This window comes from Podarcis filfolensis (genome assembly GCF_964270895.1).
Source record: "Podarcis filfolensis genome assembly, chromosome: 8".
Taxonomy (NCBI): domain Eukaryota; kingdom Metazoa; phylum Chordata; class Lepidosauria; order Squamata; family Lacertidae; genus Podarcis; species Podarcis filfolensis.
This window is the reverse complement of record NC_139611.1, coordinates 53,627,383-53,645,785: the sequence shown is the minus strand read 5'-3', so window position 1 is coordinate 53,645,785 and position 18,403 is coordinate 53,627,383. Positions and strand designations below refer to the sequence as shown.

The 18,403-nt window shown below is 43.1% G+C and overlaps 1 protein-coding gene across 2 annotated transcripts in view; it reads left to right on the top strand.

Annotated features, from left to right (window-relative positions):
- CHST8 (carbohydrate sulfotransferase 8) overlaps positions 1-18,403 on the top strand; it is a 234,390-nt gene that overhangs the window by 170,459 nt on the left and 45,528 nt on the right. Inside the window, exon 1 of one of the 2 annotated variants that reach the window (XM_083625292.1) lies at positions 2,384-2,497. The exons of the other annotated variant lie outside the window; for it this stretch is intronic. The gene's annotated coding sequence lies outside the window, so the exon portion shown is untranslated. Of the gene's footprint in view, positions 1-2,383; positions 2,498-18,403 lie in introns of those variants that run through there. 2 annotated transcript variants of the gene reach the window in all.

Below are 18,403 nucleotides of genomic sequence, written 5' to 3'. Positions count from 1 at the left end.
CAACATTGCTCTTAAATAGACCATTATAGCAAAGATTATAGTGTGGTGAAGATTTATTGTTTGCAATAGGATCCAATGCAAGAGTCACATCTTAATTATTTCTCTTTTTGTTTTAAAGTGCAGAAAATTCTCCAAGCCCAACATATTTCATCAACAGGGTGACTTTTTTGCTCTCAGAATAAATTAAATAAATCAGCACAAATGTGCTTGCTTTGTGTAAATGTCTCCCCATGCTAATCTTGATTTTTGAGGTTTTGTAGTATGGGGATGGAGGGCAGGAAGTTTTCCGTTTCTATTTTCCATGCAGGAAGTAAATGTATAGAGGTTTACATAAAACAACAGGTGATATGAGTGTTGGTTAAGGGGTTGTAGCTAAAGGATATCATGGAAATACATGCATTATGAGGGGTGGGTTAAATGACGCCCTTAGATAGTGAAAGCATCCACGACAGGACCATTTGGTCATGCTTACTAGCCCGACTCCTGACAATGGCACTCCTGACAGAGACAATTTTGAGGGGTAGGGGGAGCAGGGGGGAGCCCCAATGCTCTGGCAGAAGTCCTCGCTCAGGCTTCTGTTGATGGGACTAGTGAGTTGAATCTGGCCCTCTATGTGTCCACATTGGTATGTGCACAGGGCCCCTTCATACTGCTTCTGAATGGGCAGCCTGTACTTCTCACTGCAAGCTGCTCCTGCTGGAAGAAAGTAAGCATCTTCACATTCCTTCCTTCTGATAGTTTAGCAACAGTAATTAAGTGACCCAGCGGCTCTGTACCTGCCTAGTAAGCTTTTTATAATGTTGAGCCCACATTTTGTCTTCTAACTTTCTTTACAGAGATTCAATTGACTTTTGAAAAAGAAAAGCTAAGTGTCCAGGCCTCCTGCTGCTTATGAACACAAAAGGGAACTAGAAATCTACCCCAAAATGAACTGAATTCACCCACAAATTAGGGGAACTATTTCAGCAATTTCTTAGCTAGTTCAACAAGCCTTGTTCTACGACAATGGCCCTCCAGTAGAGAAGATCTCCACAATGTCCAATAACCACATTAACTTCCACCTCAAGTTGAGTATTATTTGATTTGCAAATGACATAAATTTGCATATGACTCAAAGAAGTGTGAATTACCCTCTCCCAGACCAACTCCTAAAGCAGTGATGGAGAGCTTCAAACCCAGGGGCCAAATATCTCTATCTGGCCCTTGGGATTCTTCCTAGGACACACCTCCTTACTGGTCTTACTTTACAGCCTCTTTGAGGGTTTTTTCCTGACTGGAAATGGGACCTTGGACTCTGATAATGCCTCTGGCTTGGCTGGAGAGAGGTACAAGAAGGGTGTATGAGAGAAAAGAAATTGACCTACTCTGCAAAGGTAAAAATCTACATTCCGCTCACTTTTGCCTTCCTCTCTTCCTACCACTGGCATGTGGCCCTCATAAGGTTGACCAGGAGGGTGAGCTACTGTTGCTCGGTCCCAGCTCCTGCCAACCTAGCAGTTTGAAAGCACGCCCCCCAAAATAGTACAAGTAGATAAATAGGTACCGCTCTGACGGGAAGGGAAACGGCATTTCCGTGCGCTGCTCTGGTTCGCCAGAAGCCGCTTAGTCATGCTGGCCACATGACCCGGAAGCTGTCTGCTGACAAAGCTGGCTCCCTTGGCCTATAGAGTGAGATGAGCACTGCAACCCCAGAGTCGTCCGCGACTGGATTTAACTGTCAGGGGTCCTTTACCTTTACCTTTTTACAAAGGTAAAAATCTACATTCTGCTCACTTTTGGCTTCCTCTCTTACTACCACTGGCATGTGGCCCTCATAAGGTTGCCTAGGAGGGATTGTGGCCCTCAGGCTAAAAAAAAAACAACCCTGCCTTAAAGTCACAGGCATTGTTATGGGACCCTGAGCAGTTTGCACTGTTCCCTCCGTTGTTGTTTTTTAATGCTGTTCTTTCTTTTTTTTTTTACAAAAAGAATCACATTCCTTCCAGGGCAACTGGGAACACTGCACAATTATATAAAAATTACCTCCTCCACCCCAGATAACCTCTAGTCATCTAAATTAGCATATGTATGTTTTATGCAAATTTGTGCCATGGACTTGTGGCTTTTAATTCCTTGAGAGAAGAAGTCAATAGTCATAGCTTTTGTAGCCTGGAAAAAGAAAGGATTTGGTGGGAAATGCCATTTCATTGATGGCTCAGTTCATATTACAGGAAGGGAAAATGGATGTGAAGGCTCATTCTGTGTTTCAAAGGCAACATGTTTAAGGAGATTATACTCCTTGGCATCACACTTCAAAGAGAAGTCTGCCTTCAGAGCCTGTATTTATGACCCGAAGCACCTTATAGATTTTCCTGCCTTCGGTTGTCGCTGAATTGACTTGTCACCCAACTATTCTGACCTCCCCCCTTGTTATGGTTTCTACTTTGTCTATTAGGCACTTGAGAGAGGACAGCTGAGGATGATGAACCATTCAGAATGGAGTGAAGGCAGCAAGCAGGTCAGCATTAGAGGCACAGCTCAGCTGCATCTAATTCCTCTATGTGCCACATTTGAAGGCACATAGGTTTGCCTGCATGAGTTTCATGTCCAAGGACTCGCCTTCTGCATCCTCGATGCCCACCCTGTTCCCCAGACCAGTCTTCTTCAACCTGCTCCCCACCAAATTTTGGACCACCACTCCAACTCCCACCAGCCTCAGCCAGCATGGCCAATGGTCAGGGATGATGGGAGTTGTGGTCTAAAACATATTGAACTCACCAGGTTGGCAAAAGCTGCACTGGACAGTAACCTGGGAGTAGGGCTGCAGGAGAAATTAATCCTGTTTGCATTTTAACGAGAAGCAATATAATTTGCACTTCTAAACCCAATACACCAAGTGAAGCACAAATATCCATAGAAATGTGCATTTATTTGAATTTTTCAATGCAATTTGATGTCAAAATATCTCTTTAAAGGTACATTAGAATACATTTATTGGGAATATCATTTAAAATGCTTTATATTTTGGGAAATTGCTTGTAAAGATGTGTGTTTTAGTATCCAGTGCATACAAAAATGAGCACATTAGGAGAAATTTATACTAAAAATCTTTGCAAACGACTGTGGAAATATGCAGAACTGAATTTAAGACTGGGGGAACTGAAGTGATAGATTTGTCCATTCCTAAATAGAAGGACTAACCAATCCCTTTCTGGCTCTTTGGTCAGCATCACAGTGATGGGACATGGGCCCTTTGGCTTTTCAAGAGACCACTTATAAAATAAAATAAAAGAAATATGTGGGACATCTCACTGTCTTACAGCTTTGAAAATATTATTCTTTTCTGTAGAAGCAAAACCATCTATAAACTCTGTGCTCCCACCTTGAATAAATTTGCTTGGATTGCCAGCAGCCAGAACAACTTCCCCCGGGGGCAGATCCAGCCTGCAGCCTGACAGCTGGCCATCTCTGTCAAATCCAAAAGCAGCTGGATATTTTGACTTGATGCAGAGCTTGACATGTTGCAATATATTATTTATATGTTGGTCGGCTAAGTGCATATCCTACCTTTCCATTCATATATGTGGAGAAGCAGCTTCTAGACTAACTACTTGCTCACGTTATGCGTAACCCAAAAGGTAACCGGGTTGGATGGGCTGCAGGTGAGTAAGGGTGGGGCTGTTGAGAGACTTCAAGCTTCCAGACTCCTCCTGATGACTTATAAAGACTCAGCAGCTTATACACCATCTTGCACTCACGCATACACACCACACAAAAACCTACATGTGCATATCCACAGTACACACACCACTTCCTCATTGCAGGACTGGGCTGAAATTTTGTATGGGGGCTGGTGACTCACCTGAAGTGACTTGGTGGGGTGGATCCGACCCACTAGCCCTGGATTTGGCACCCCTGCTGTAGAGTAAGGAATTTGCAGGCTCTTGTGAGCTCTGTATGAAGGAGCTGTGTTGCAACATTCTGCCTGGTAGTGGATTTGCAGACTAGGATGTGCCTGCAAGTTTGCAACAGCCATTTGATTATGACTATCTGGTTGCAACCCAAATATTTTCAACATAGACTCTTTCAATTTTCCACCAAACCAAGAGAGACAAGGCATTGGAAGTTCTTTCTAGCTGTCTTCCCTGCCTTGGGCCTTGTTTCATTCAATCTTCTCCCACCCTCAGAGTAGGATCCTGTTCACTGTCTAAGCAGGTGGAATGGACACAAGAAAAGTGCATGCAATATTGTCTTGCCCCGTAGTAGAACCAAGCTGCACACTTGAAATAGTTATCTAATAATTCAGTGAGCAGAGATGCATTTCAAACTGCTGACTGTCCAACTCCAGAAGTGGCTAGATGTATCTTTTCCAGAAAATAAAACAGAACATTAAGTATTCATGCAGCAGAGCTCTTTAGGAGCACAGTTTACTCTTGTGTGCTCAAAGAGCATGTTGAATAAGGTCAGTGCTGTTGAGCCACATCTGGAATTACAACCATCAGGACTGAACCCTGGTAAAATCAGAGAGCTCCAGGAGCAGCACACCCAATAGACAAAGCAGTCTACAGAACAATGATAGGCTGGGATTAATGTTATAGAGACATCACCTTGCCAACAAAGGTCCATATAGTTAAAGCTATGGTTTTCCCAGTAGTGATGTAAGGAAGTGAGAGCTGGACCATAAAGAAGGCTGATCACTGAAGAATTGATGCTTTTGAATTATGGTGCTGGAGGAGACTCTTGAGAGTCCCATGGATAGCGAGAAGATCAAACCTATCCATTCTGAAGGAAATCAGCCCTGAGTGCTCACTGGAAGGACAGATCGTGAAGCTGAGGCTCCAATACTTTGGCCACCTCGTGAGAAGAGAAGACTCCCTGGAAAACACCCTGATGTTGGGAAAGATGGAGGGCACAAGGAGAAGGGGACGACAGAGGACATGATGGTTGGACAGTGTTCTCGAAGCTACCTGCATGAGTTTGACCAAACTGCAGGAGGCAGTGGAAGACAGGAGTGCCTGGCGTGACCATGGGGTCACAAAGAGTCGGGCATGACTAAATGACTAAACAACAATGTTATAGAATTATGCAGTGTAAACTGAGCAGCTGGCCCCTTAGCACATTCACATTCACCAGGCCTCATGGAGAATGTGCCCATAATCCATCCATGAGAGGGGATTGTGAAGAATTAAAAGTAGTATTTACTTACAGTAGCAAAATGAAGGTAGGTTAACACTATCTAAGTTACAAAAGTACAAAATCTAAGTTCAAAATGGTGTCTGAGCTGCAGAGCTCACACATGCACATGTGGTCAGCTTGGAAGCAAGCTAAAGAGAGAGCAGTGCCCAGGCAGGAATGAAGTTTGTAGTGTTACAGCTTCCTGCTGAGGCAGACAAAGGAAGTGCTCTCACAGAGCTCTCTAGCAAATTTTACAGGAAAGTTCTGTAAGCCTCAGTCCCTTTATCTGCCTATCTAGCAAAACATGAATTGTTGGTTTGACTGCAATAATGCTCCACAGCCACGCCATGGCTGCTGTAGCAATGCACCTCTCCTGACATGCAACTGGTCAGCTGAAGGCATGAGCAGGCAGGGGCCCTGGCCTCTGAACATGAGAAGAGTTTGCTGCATCAGGCCAATGGATCATCTAGCCTAGCGTCCTGCTTTCATAGTGGCCAACCAAATGCTTGTGGGAAACCCATAAACAAGATTTGAGCACAATAAGCACACTCTCCCCTCCTGTGGTTTCCAGCAGCTGATATTCAGAAGCATTACTGCCTCCAGCAGTGGTGGTAGAAAATAGCCATCGTGGCTAAGTAGCCATCAATAGCTCTCTCCTCCACGAATTTGTCTAACCTTCTTTTAAAGCATCTAGGTCGATAACCATCAGTTCCTCCAGTGGAAGTGCGTTCCGTTGTTTAATTATGCACTGCATGAATAAGTCCTTTCTCTTATCTGTCCTGAATCTTCCAACTTCCAGCTTCATTGGATGCCCATGCTTTCTAGTGTTATGAGAAAGGGAGAAAAACTTTTATCTGTCCACTTTCTTCATGACACAAGTAATTTTGTAAACTTGTATCATGTTACCTTTTCTCTAAACTAAAAAGTCCCCAACACAGCTGGCTCCAGATCCAGTAAAGCAGATTCTGCATGTTGGGGGCTGGAATAAATCCCCCTCAAAAAAAAATAATAATAATTCTGTCTCTGCTCCTGTGGCTATAATGGCAGCCTGGCACACAGCAATTAAGTGGGTGAGACTCTCCTTCCAGGAAAAGCTTCCCTTGTTTAATGTGAGATGGGTGACTGAGAACTGAACATGCTGGAAGGGAGTCTCCTGGAAGGGAAAGTGTCACATTTTACAGAAAAGAGAGTTTGTGACGCCTTCTCTGTGTTCCTTTCGAGATTCATTTCATATTGTTCTGACAGCTGTGGGACTGGGTGTGCTTCAAAGGAAATGGGAGAGTCATTCATATCACAGTGTCCCTCTGTTGCGGCACAGACATACAAACAGAGACACACACAGCTCTGCAAAGATGGCTCTCCATGAAACCAGGCTGACACAATATTTACTAAGCAATTCCTAATTTTCAGGATTTGAGCTGAAAATTTCACGGTGGAAGGCGAAGCAAAATATGCACATCACTTTGGATTTCCACTCCCTCCCTCTCTGGGCAGAACAGCTCAGTCAGTGTGATATACATTTATTTTAAACATTTCTTGCCTGCAACTTCACAGCAGGCTACAACTAAATTTTGTTGATTGGCAAACAGCGGGTTGAGGGGGGAGGGAGATCAGCAGGTGGAGTGCTGATAGTTACACCTGTTGGGTTTCTGCCTATCACCCAGCAGCTAACGGCATAAAGCCATGGTGGCAACCAAAACCTCCACAAATGAGAGCTTTAAATGGTGTTCAAAAAGTCTGTCCTCTCCAAGGTGGAGGCCCTATGCTGTGTCCTTTATCTTCAGAGATTAGGCAAGGGTACCAGGGATTAGAGCTGGGGAAGAAATTTGATTTTGTTTATGTTTTAATAAGAAATGAACTAATTTGCACTTCTTGAACAAATACATGAACCCAGCTATCCTTCAAAATCCTTCTCTGAATTTTGTAATCCAATCACCAGATGTGTACAGAAATGCATATATTAGGGGAAAGTGTGAGTGAAAATGCATCTATTATTGAAAATAGCACCAAAAATGTGTTATAATAGGGGAAATTGCTTGCAAATATGTGTATAGGAGTCAACACTTCATACATTACTGTTTATTAAAATAGATTCACACAAATGACTGCAGAAATGTGAGGAAGTGAATTTCAGGTGGGAAAAATGAGAAACTGAGAGAAACTAAAATTGCCCATCCCTGCCAGGAACAGGGGCTTTGACTGCCAGCCTAGGAGAAGGAAGAGTGAGGCCATGGCATCAAATATGTCATGCAGCTCCCAGTGGATACATAGCCCCCCCCCCATACACACACATCTTGCCCAAGAGATGTTGCCTAGGCTCATGCACTTCCCCCATCACACACACACTAGCCATCATGGGATGACTTGTTCATGTGTTTCTAAGTCACATGCTTTGTTATCTTGTTCACAGAGTGATATTAGTTCTATACAGAGGTGTAGTGGTCCAGCATCCCGGGCAGTGGGAGGGAATCCAAGACCCATGAAAGGGGAGCTTTTTTTAGCCACTAAGAAAAAGGTCATCTCACTCTTTGTTCTAATTGGAGCCAATCAGAGTGAGTCAGCCAGTGAGGGTTGGCTCCTAGGGTCACTCTGGAGAAAGCATGTGGGAACACTGGAAGCTCAAGGTGCTTCACTTTCAAGAGAACGGTGTGCAAGTTCTGGACGTACAGTTGAATTTCAAGGAAAGCACAACCACAACCCAACTCTGAAAGAAGATATTTGAGCACACCATTCGCCCGTGTTTGTGCACAGAAAATATAAGATCAACTGAAAGGCGACACGTGGAGGTTTGCACTGATCACTGCAATGTACTCCTGATTATTTTTATTGTGTAATTATAAGGTGAATGGGTATGGCTATGAGGGGTGCGTCTGTGATGATCAGGAGGGGATCCTGCTAAATTTGCCACTATACTACTGGTCTCTTGCCACCAGTTGTGTCCCAGTCTTGCAGCAGCCTGGCTAAGCACAGTTCCTGGGAGTTCTGAACCTGTACCTCCAGCCAGTTTTGTTTTGCATTGTTAGGAATACCAGGCTTTGAGAGGAAGCTGGTGTTGCTTCTTTTTTAAAGCTGGGTGCTCTTTTTTTATGCTAAAGATTCATTCCTAGCTCACACCAATTGATTCATATTACATTCCTCGTCGTCATCATCATCATCATCATCATCATCTGTTTATTCATAGCCCACTTTCCCACAAGATTGTGCCCAAAACAACTTGCAACATAGTAGATGAACAATAACAGTTCGAAAAGAAAAGCATGTTAGGAACATTAGAAACAATCGTAACGTCAATAAGTAAATACCCAAAAAAAATCAATTCATACAACATTGTGGAAAACAATACTCAGAAGCTAATTTAACAGCTTATAGCTAAACATGTTATACTAGCGGCATGAAAGATGGCTATACTTTGAGGAAACTAAAAGTACAATATTGTAGAAATGTTAAAGCAGCTTATAAAGAAAACAAAGGCATTAAAGACTTTTTGTAAAGAAAGAACATATATGAGTACGTGATTACATTGCAATATAATTTTATTTTATTTTATTTTTGGTAAACCACTTAGGGAGCAATTCAATGCACAAGAAGCTGGCATAAAGCACGCCGCTGTGAATTAAGCCAGGGTAAAGTTACACTAGATGCAAACCAGAGCCAGCAGGGTGTAGTGTTTAGATTAGAGAGTGTTGGGCTGAGACCTGGGAGACAAGGGCTCAAATCTCCACTCAGCTGGGTGGCCTTGGGCCAGTCACTGCTTCCCAATCTAACCTATCTTGCAGAGTGGTTGTGGGAATTAAATGAGATGGGGAAACAGCATGTTTTCCTTAGAGGAAAAGGTTGGATAAAAAATACAATAAGCCTGATACAGTAGCGGGGTGGTGGCGGCTGCTGCTCTGCCAGGCAGAGGGGAAACAAGCCTTTAAAACTGTGTTATGTGTTGGGTTGCTGGGTCACGTGACTGATCTGAATGCGCTTAGGATCCAGCCTAAGTTCCCTCAAACCTCCCCCCCCCCAGTCCCACCACGTCCCCTGAATTCCCCTTCTTTGGGGGCTTACTCTGGACAAGCAAGATACATTGGCATGTCTTCAGCTGAGCCAGGAATCAGCCATCTGAGCTGGAGATCCACTGCACCCCAAGATGCTCCTTCTGGCAGATCAGGCCACAGGATCACTTCCTTCAAGGCTCTACTTACAACCAAGCAATATAAAAATGTTGTTAAATGAATACATGCATATTTTTAAAAACATACTTATTTAGGGGAAAAAAGTCACACCTGTTGCATCGCCCAGCACAGTCCTGTGGCCCCGAGAAAGTTGCCCATTGGAGAACTGAACTGAAAAAGGTCCCCCAACCCGGCTTGCCTCTTTCAGACATCAAAGAGGTCACCAGGGTTGCCACCTCTTTGCACTGGCCCTGCTCCTGCACCTTTAACTGCAGCCTTCCACACAGGCTGCTTCTTAGGAAGAAAAACTAGAGAACGTGGACAGCTCATTGGGCAAACCTGTAAGAATTTCAAAAAAATAATTACAGTATTTACATCAAATCAAAATTCCCCGGCTGCCTTTTAATGGGCATATTTACAAAGCCATGAATAATAATAAAGTTATCTGTAATGATGTTTGGAAGTGATGTCTTTAGCGTTTGGAGATTTGTCTATTATATCTCCTAATAGATTAAGTCTAAGCCACGCTCTGGTTTGAGGCAGCCAGAAAAGGGGGTTTAACTGTAAGTAGATTCTGTGATGCATTTTTGGGGTGGTGGGAGGGGTGCACATGATAAGAGGCTGATTGGCTGTTACATTTGGGTGGGGAAAGGTATTTCTTTTTTGCACTGTTTTCTTGGCTGGTGTCCTGTTAGTGCTTTTGCTTTTCCTATCTCCAAGTGTATGAGGTGTAACCCTCAGTAACTTGGCAGGCAATTTAGAAGGGTTTCTTAGTTATTTACTCCATTGTTGCTCCTCCCTTCCACCCGAAACCTTAAAGCCATGTAAATAGTTCCTCCCTCTTTCTTCTCGGCAACCCTGTGAGGTAGGCTAGGCTAAGAGATATTGACTGGACCTCCCTGGTCCTAGCCCAACACTCCTTCCCATGAAAAAGCTGTTCACTTCGATTTCCAAACTCCTCGCATCCCAGCAGGGAGATAAACTAGACTAGAATCTTTATTTCTGTTGGGCTGGTTTTCTCCATGTTTGAAGGTTTGATAGCCATCCTCTGTCATCCCTCCCACATTCTCAGAAACAGCAGCGCAATGTATTTAAGCAACATGGCACAAATCCTGAGCGTTGAATTATTTCACCCAAACATTTCTTTGCTTTCAAAGCAAGCACCATGGATAATAAGCAAGACAACCATGAAAAAATATAACAAATTGTATTGCAAATGGAAGAAGATGCACGCATGATGGAGAAAAATGGGCTTCTTTTGAGAGGCTCCAAATGAGCTGAGCGCCATTATCCCACCATTCCCTTTTCAGCATTAATCAGCCCCCATCACCTGTTTGTTTTCGCTGCTTTCTTTCATGTGGGTTTTGTTTTTCCTCCCACCCATCTGGCTTTTAATGGCAAGAATGTTATTTTCCGCACACTGCAGCGATGTGTCAAGCATGTGCCTGACTCAACGTGCTCACAGAAACCTGGGCAGATCTTGTGCAGCCCTGTTAAGGAACCAGCAGCCGTTGCATCAACTCTCCATTCCACAAGGAGGACTGTATCCAGACCACAGACACCCCACTCTCTTGATCTTTCCCCTACGAAACAACTGACTTTTCCTTTTCTCTGAAGTCTCTTCCAGACATGAATGGGTGAATCTGACCATTTTGAATTTTCTCAGTTCCTCATTTTTCAGATCTGAAGTTCAGTTCTCCACATGTCCACATCAGTTTAAAATCATTATGTTTTTAATTCCTCATGAATATTCAGCAGCATTTCAATTCACATATCTCCTAATGTACATTTTTATGTAGTTTTGACTGATATGCACTTTTTTTGCAAAGCAATTTCTCCTAATATAAGGCATTTTATAGATTTCCACATATATGCATTTTATGCACACTTTGCCCTCATACTGTTTATGCATTTTGCACCCTTTTTAATGGTTAGAGAACTGCGTCACAAAATTAGGAGAAATGTAAATTCCAAAGGATTACTGTATTCCAGTTTCTGTATTGTGTTGGGAAATGCAAATAAGGTAGTTTTTTCATGAAGATTCTAGAGGCCAAGCCTTATGAGGAATTGTTGAGATAGTTTGGGATATTTAGCCTGGATAAATAAAGACTGAAAGGTGATGTGATAGCCATCTACAAATATCTGAAGAGCTGTCATATGCAGGAAGGAGTAAGCTTATTTTCTCCAGTTCCAGAGAGTAGGACCAATGGATTCAAATCAAAAGAAGGAAGATTTCAACTAACATGAGGAAGAACTTTCTGGTGGAAAGATCTGTTCAACAGTGGAACGGACTACCTCAGAAGGTGGCAGACTCTCCTTCACTGGAAGTTTTTAAACAGAGGTTGGATGGCCATCTATCAGGAATTCTTTAGCTGGGATTCCTGCATTGAAGGGATTGGACTACATTACCATTGCAGACACTTCCAACTCTACAGCTCTATGGTTTTATGAAGCCCCTACTTCTTCCAAGACCACAGTCACCACAGGCAGTTGTGGGATTGTTGTTAAAATAGTTGTGCTCACCACCACCGCAAAAGGCAACAAACACTGAAAACTGGAGTGATGGCTCCCAGATTCACCCTATGTTTACAGAGCTCATCCACGCTATACATTCAAAGCAGTATCATACCACTTTGAACTGTCATAGCTTCCCCCAAAGAATCATGGGAACTGTAGCTCTTTTTGGGTGCTGAGAGTTCTGAGGAGACCCCTGCTCCAGCCCCCTCACAATATTACAATTCATGGTTTGTATCTGACTAGACTATTCATCACAGTTTTTAAGATTTTAGAATTAACATAATCCTCTTAGCTGATTGTATTTTTTTATTTTTTTATTTATTTGTGCATTTATATTCCACCTTACCTCCAGGCATGTCAAGGATGGCATACATAGTTCTCCCCCATTTTATCCTCACAATGGCCCTGTGCCATTGATTAGGGGTTGAGAGGTACAAGGTCACTGAGTGGGCATAATGGCTGAGTAGGGATTTGAACCTTGGTCTCCCGAGTCCTTGTCCAGCATTCTAACCCCTACACTGTACTATCGGGGTTGCTATTTTTCTTATTGTGCCAGGAACAATCTTCTTCTATGTATTGTATTTATAACAGAGGGGTTGGGCTGCTTTGAGATCCGGTGGTGCCTTTAAATTTATGGTATTTGTGATTCTATACATTTTTGTAAGGCGCCTACAGTTTCCTGCAGAGGTGACACATGAATCCGATAAATAATAATTAAATAATAATAACATTCCCACTTTCACTGATGCAAATTGTTCCCTTTTTAGCAATGCTCTCAGCAGTACAGAAGCAAGACTTCATTTGTACCACGGACAGCTCCATGCAGTGCTCAGGCTGGAGAGACTCCATAGAAAGCAAATCCCTGATGTTGTTTCAGCACCAGTCGTCCTCCAAATGAGCCTTAAATGGGAGCTGCAGATCTATCTCAGTTACTAGCTCTGCCTTCGGTGTCAGGAGTCTCTTCATTCAAAGGAGTCCAGTCTGCTTTAGCAGTTATTGAGTCCCGCAGAGCAGAAGAGACTGTGGTTCCACTAGGGCTTCTGAGCTGCAATGCTGTCAGATAGAGAAGGGCAGGACTGCACCCTTGATCTGGAGAGGCACTGACGCAAGGGTTAGGGTTCTTGCACAAATGCTCCTCATCATGCCACTTTTCCATAGCTAAAACTATTCTCTAGGTAGCTTACTACATAAATGGATTTACATAATTACAAAAATATGACAAAAGTAGTCATAGCCAATCAATAAAAACATATTGGAATGTACACAACAAAATTAAACAATCCCCATATAAGTCATAAGGAGGTTTAAAAACAGAGATTCAAAAAAGTAATATCAATAACAGCAAAATTAATATATCCAGAATTAAATCTTGACCACAACAAAAAATGCTAAACAACACTCCATGCGAAGAGTCTGTATTGATGGACTTGCAGCAAAGATGGTCATCACCTTTGGCTTTTTGCAGCTGGAGTTAATCAATCAATTGCCTCACTGGTTATGTACATCTGAAGCAAATTCCCCCTTTCATTCTGAATCCCCAGCCTTATCCCCTGAAGGTGGGGAGCTTCACCCCAGGGCCATGGCACTAAGCAGGTGTTGTAGGTTTTTACATTATTTCAGAAGTAATTGTTAGACAAAAGAAATATGTCAGTCTTCTGTCAGAAGTGTAACTTCTCTCAAACCACACTGCTCTCATAAAAACCTATCCCTGTCTGAGAGCCCAAATGGATGGGTCCCTTCTTGCCTAATCATACTTTCCAGACAATATTCATGTTTTTAATCATGTTAACAATGACTCCTTTTTGCTCTCAATGGACTTTTAAAAGCTTTTATGCCAGTTTGCCTTTCAGTGTTACCATAGAAGAGTTATGCAGGGAGGGCATGGAAGTATGCAAACGTTGTCCATTTTTCTGAGTCATTACCGCTGCAGCAGCAGCCATTAGGAACGGCTGTGAAACTATTAAATAAGGTTTATATTTATCTCCTGCATCTAAAGGATTCTGGTGGATGTATTTGTTTATTGCTCAGCTACACTTTAAGGGCCAATGTTCCGGAAGATTCATTTTATATTCAGATCACTCACTGGGGCTCCTGCCATTTTCCATCAATTTCAGTGGCAATACCCCAGCAATTAGCGTGGTACGATGGAGTCACGCATGTAATGTGAATGCTTTACCCCTTAATATATTCAGAGTAGTTAAAGATGAGGAAAAGGCTAGATTTCTTTTTAAAAAATAAAAATAAAAATTAACATAACCTTTTGGTGATATGAGGATCCAAGCCTGCTTTCTGCGGTGTGATCCCACCCTGTAGGATATTTCTTGCAACCACAGCAGCAGATTGTGTGGATCTCACCTGTTCAGCTGACACTGGAAATGCCAGCGCCAGGTGCAAAAAACAAACAAACTGCAGGGGGTCATTAAAGTCCACCAAAATGAGTTATCCAAGCCCCAAAATTGGTTCGGTTTTTGTTCTGAGCCAGAGGTGAACTTCTGAATCCCTCCCTACCACTTGCTACTTTCACCTTTGCCCAAATGTGACCCTCCAGACGCCTCTATCCAGCCCACAGGACTCTCCTTTTGCAACATACACCAAGATCACACCCCTCACTAGCCCTGCTGCAAATTTTTGCCCATCACTGTCTCCTCTTTAACTACCGGTATGTGCTGTGTGGCATATGTTTGGCTCCGAGTTCAACTCCAGGAGGTTTTGCTCATTCAGCTGACACCACTACAGGTGTGTGATCTTGTGCACTGATTTCATTAAACAGTGACAAACAGACATTGATGCTAAGCATGGCCATCTAAAAAAATAAAATGCATTAGTCTGTCCATGTTCACCATCCCACTATCTACTGAGCTCCTCAGATGATGATTTTCACTTTCACACCAATTTTTTATTGACTGAAATACACTTTCTTGTGTGCAGGCAGAAACCTGGCCACATTAAAACCTCATGAGAGAGTTAGGAAAAATTAGTTTCTAATAGTATTCTTTGTCCTCATCTCAATTTCACATAAAAGCAGGCAACCTAAAATGAATGTTGTCAGGCTACACTCCCAAGGCAGCTCTTAAGCAGTATAGAGGTTGAAATGTGCTGGTGTGTATGTGTGCAAATTATTTTGATCAGACTTTCTTCTACCTACTCAAGAAGTGATTCAGACTCCCCAAAAGGTCCATGCATCTATAAATGTTGCTTTCCATTTTATCCCTGTTTGAGGATGAAAGTTTTCAGCTACTTAAACTCAACCTAAAGACCAATTGTTCCGCACCTACATATGAGCTCTATCTTTGAAGATATAATGTTCTCTCCAATAAGACCTCTCAATGCTTGGCGTAACATTTGTTCATTTATTCTTAAACGAAATTCTGCTGGCTAGTCTGAACATGGCAGAGGTGAGAAGAAGGAAGGAGGGAAAGCATGCAGTATGGATATTTGGGTCCAAATTAAGAATGGGGAATAAATTTGATTCAACTTTCATTTAAATGGGAACTTACCTAATTCGCACTTTGCGAAAGCATGCACAAACTGAAGCAGAGCCATACTTCTCTGAATTTTGCAGCATAGGTTCTCCAGCCAAGTAGTGTGTACAAAAATGCAAGTATTTGAGGAATATGTGCATGTGTTGGTTTTTTTAAAAAAAAACTCATAAAAATGCATTATGTTATGGAAAATGGGTTTGTAAATGCTGTATATTAGGGGAAATTGCATGCAAACATGTATATTAATTTCCATGAGATTTTTTTTTAAAGTCAAACTGATGTGGAAATGTGGAGTACAGGATTTAAGACCGGAAAAATGAGAAACTGAAATAAGACGGGTTTGCCCATCCCAAATCCAAATCTAGCATTGTCTTCTGGACTGAAGAGCTAAGAACTCACAAGAAATGGCCCTGTATTTGAAAGGTCTGTATGTAGAAATCTCTTGACTGTAGCATCCTGTAGTCACCCCTGTGGCCCCTCCCACCACTGGCATGTCGCCCCTGGAAAGTTGTGCAATAGGGAATACTGTAAAAGGTCTCCCCCCCCCCCCCGCCCACTGCTGTATTGGAAATGGATGAAATTCTTCTTATACGGCTGAGCTGGGTTTGGGAAATAGCCCTAGGCTGTGTGCCACTAGCCATTCCTTCCCTTGAGCCAAGCTGTTTAAGCTTAATTGGAATGAGCGGCACTCTTGCAGCATTTCTCTGCAGTAAACATTTAGGAACAGCCGAGTCGCCCCTTTCAGCTTGACTCATTCATTTCCTTCGTGAACTTGATCACTGAACCCAAGTAGAAGTGTGAGGAGCGGAACCGGCTCTTTGCAGTCAGTAATTCCAAAGGTGATAGGATCCCTTCATCCTCCTGCTGGAGCGGGAGCTTGTAATGGGATTTGAGGCCTTTAATCTATCAGGTCAGTGGTTCAGATCCAAGGCAAGCCTGCAGTAACTGCCAGCCATTATCACCCAATAGCTCCTGCAGAAAGTTATTTCGGTCTCTTCTGCAAGTACCTTCTGAGAGGAGATGGGGGAGCTCTGCTGAACCACACACCCCACCCTCTCCTTGTGAAGAGAAACACCCCCAGTGGTTGATCACTCTTCCATCCACTTTGAAATCTCCCAGCATTGCTGCCTTTTTCTGGTCAGACTCACTTGGATTGTCTTTTCTAACTGCTGGTCTTAGACATGAAGGGAAGTTCTGCAAACGCTGGACAGCTGGCAGCAATGTGCTTTGCCATGGAAGCCTCTCCAGTAAAATGGGTCTGAAGAAACAGATGGTGGGAAAGAACCTCCTCTTCCTGAGGCCCCAGAGAGGCCCTGACAGTCAGAGCCACAGTTGTGGCTTCTGTGAGTTGAAGGGTGTAAGAAGAGCCCTGCAGGATAAGGCCCATGGTACATCTAGTCTAGCATTGTGTTCTCACAGTGGCCAAGCAGATGCCTGGATGGGAAGCCCAGAAACAGGGTCTGAGCATAACAACACTCTCCACGCCTGTGGTTTCCAGCAAGTGGTATTCAGAAGCATTTCTGCCTTTAACTGTGGAGGCAGAGCGAGGTCATGATGGCTAGCAGCCATTGATAGCCTCACCCTCCATGGGTTTATCTAACCCTCTTTTAAAGCCATCCAAGTTGGTGGCCATTATTGCCTCCTGTGGGAGTGAGTTCCTAACTATGCACTGCCTGAAGAAGGACCTTCTTTAATCTGTCCTGAATCTTCTAACTTTCAGCTTCATTGGATGTGCCTTACTTCTAATGTTATGGGGGCAGGAGGGGTTTTTCTATCCACTTTCTCCATGCCGTGCATAATTTGTTGAATTTTAAACTCCCTTAAATCCATTTGTGACTGGTGCCAATTGGAACTGGTGGGGTGGAAGGCAGGAAGACCAAGAACAGATTAAACCTTATGACTGCGTATGACATGAGTTTGCATCTGAATCACCTGTGATATTGCATAGGGTTGTAGGGTGCATCTCTACCCCTTCATCAGCACCACCACTTTAAACATCCTCAAGTAGGTGACTGGTGTAATTGTGGCAACCCAGGATACATATTTGGTGGGGCATTTTCTGTATTAGAGCAATGGGCTTTAAATTCTATTCCAGGAACCACTGGGTTCTTTGAGAGCTCTGCAATGAAAATATCAGTAATGGTGGACAAACTGTTGAAAGACTGCTGGTCTTCATTACTGATCATTCCTTATAATGCATACAGAAAGCAGCTGAGGCTAAATAGGCATAACTGTGACGCTTCTATGAACAGAGCATGTACATTCCAGAACTTTTCCCAGCATGCTCTGCAAGCCGCAGGGGTTCTGTAGCAGATACATCAATGTGGAAAGGGATCTCTGCAACTAGAAAGTTTGAGAACCACCCGATTGCGTCATTTTGCCACAAGCAAAGATCAGGTTTGATAATTTGGGGTGCATACAAGCTTTTGTTGTGCCTTTGATCTTTTCATGGTGGGGGTGTTGAGGGTGGGGGTGTTGAGCTGTCACTCTTTCTTCTCTCATTTGTTGCTGTTCAATGTGTTACTGAACAACAAATGATCGAATTGCCATTCTCTGCATAAACCATGTCCTCCACTAATTAAAGGCAAAGGTATCATTTGTCTTGTGTTCAAGGTGAAGAATGCCAGTTATTTTATCTGAATGTGCAGCAAAGTTGAGTGATTACGGCAGCCCCACCACCATTTGCCCCCAGTCTGGAAGAGGAAGATTTCCAAACTGAAACCCCCTTGATGTCATATTGCAAATCAGAAGAAGTCCCAGGAATCTTTTGTTCAAGCAGAACCAAAGAAGGAGCAATAGCCAAAGTGGAGATAAATGCAAAGGTGATAAGGAATTAATGGCACATGAAAGCATGCCTCTTTGCTCTGTGACACGAGCCTTAAATCAAGGGCATCAGTCAGGCATATTGCTGGGGAAAAAGAAGGGGGTGATATTTTGAAAGAGAGAAGCATCTAGGGAAGGAATCTGGAGACATGGAGGATGATCATAGCTCAGAAAGCTACACATGACTAGATTGACTCATGACCCAGAAACGGAATGGGGAAACCTGACCTAGGTGGGTTATACCAGTGACATTGTCCCTTAAAAAGT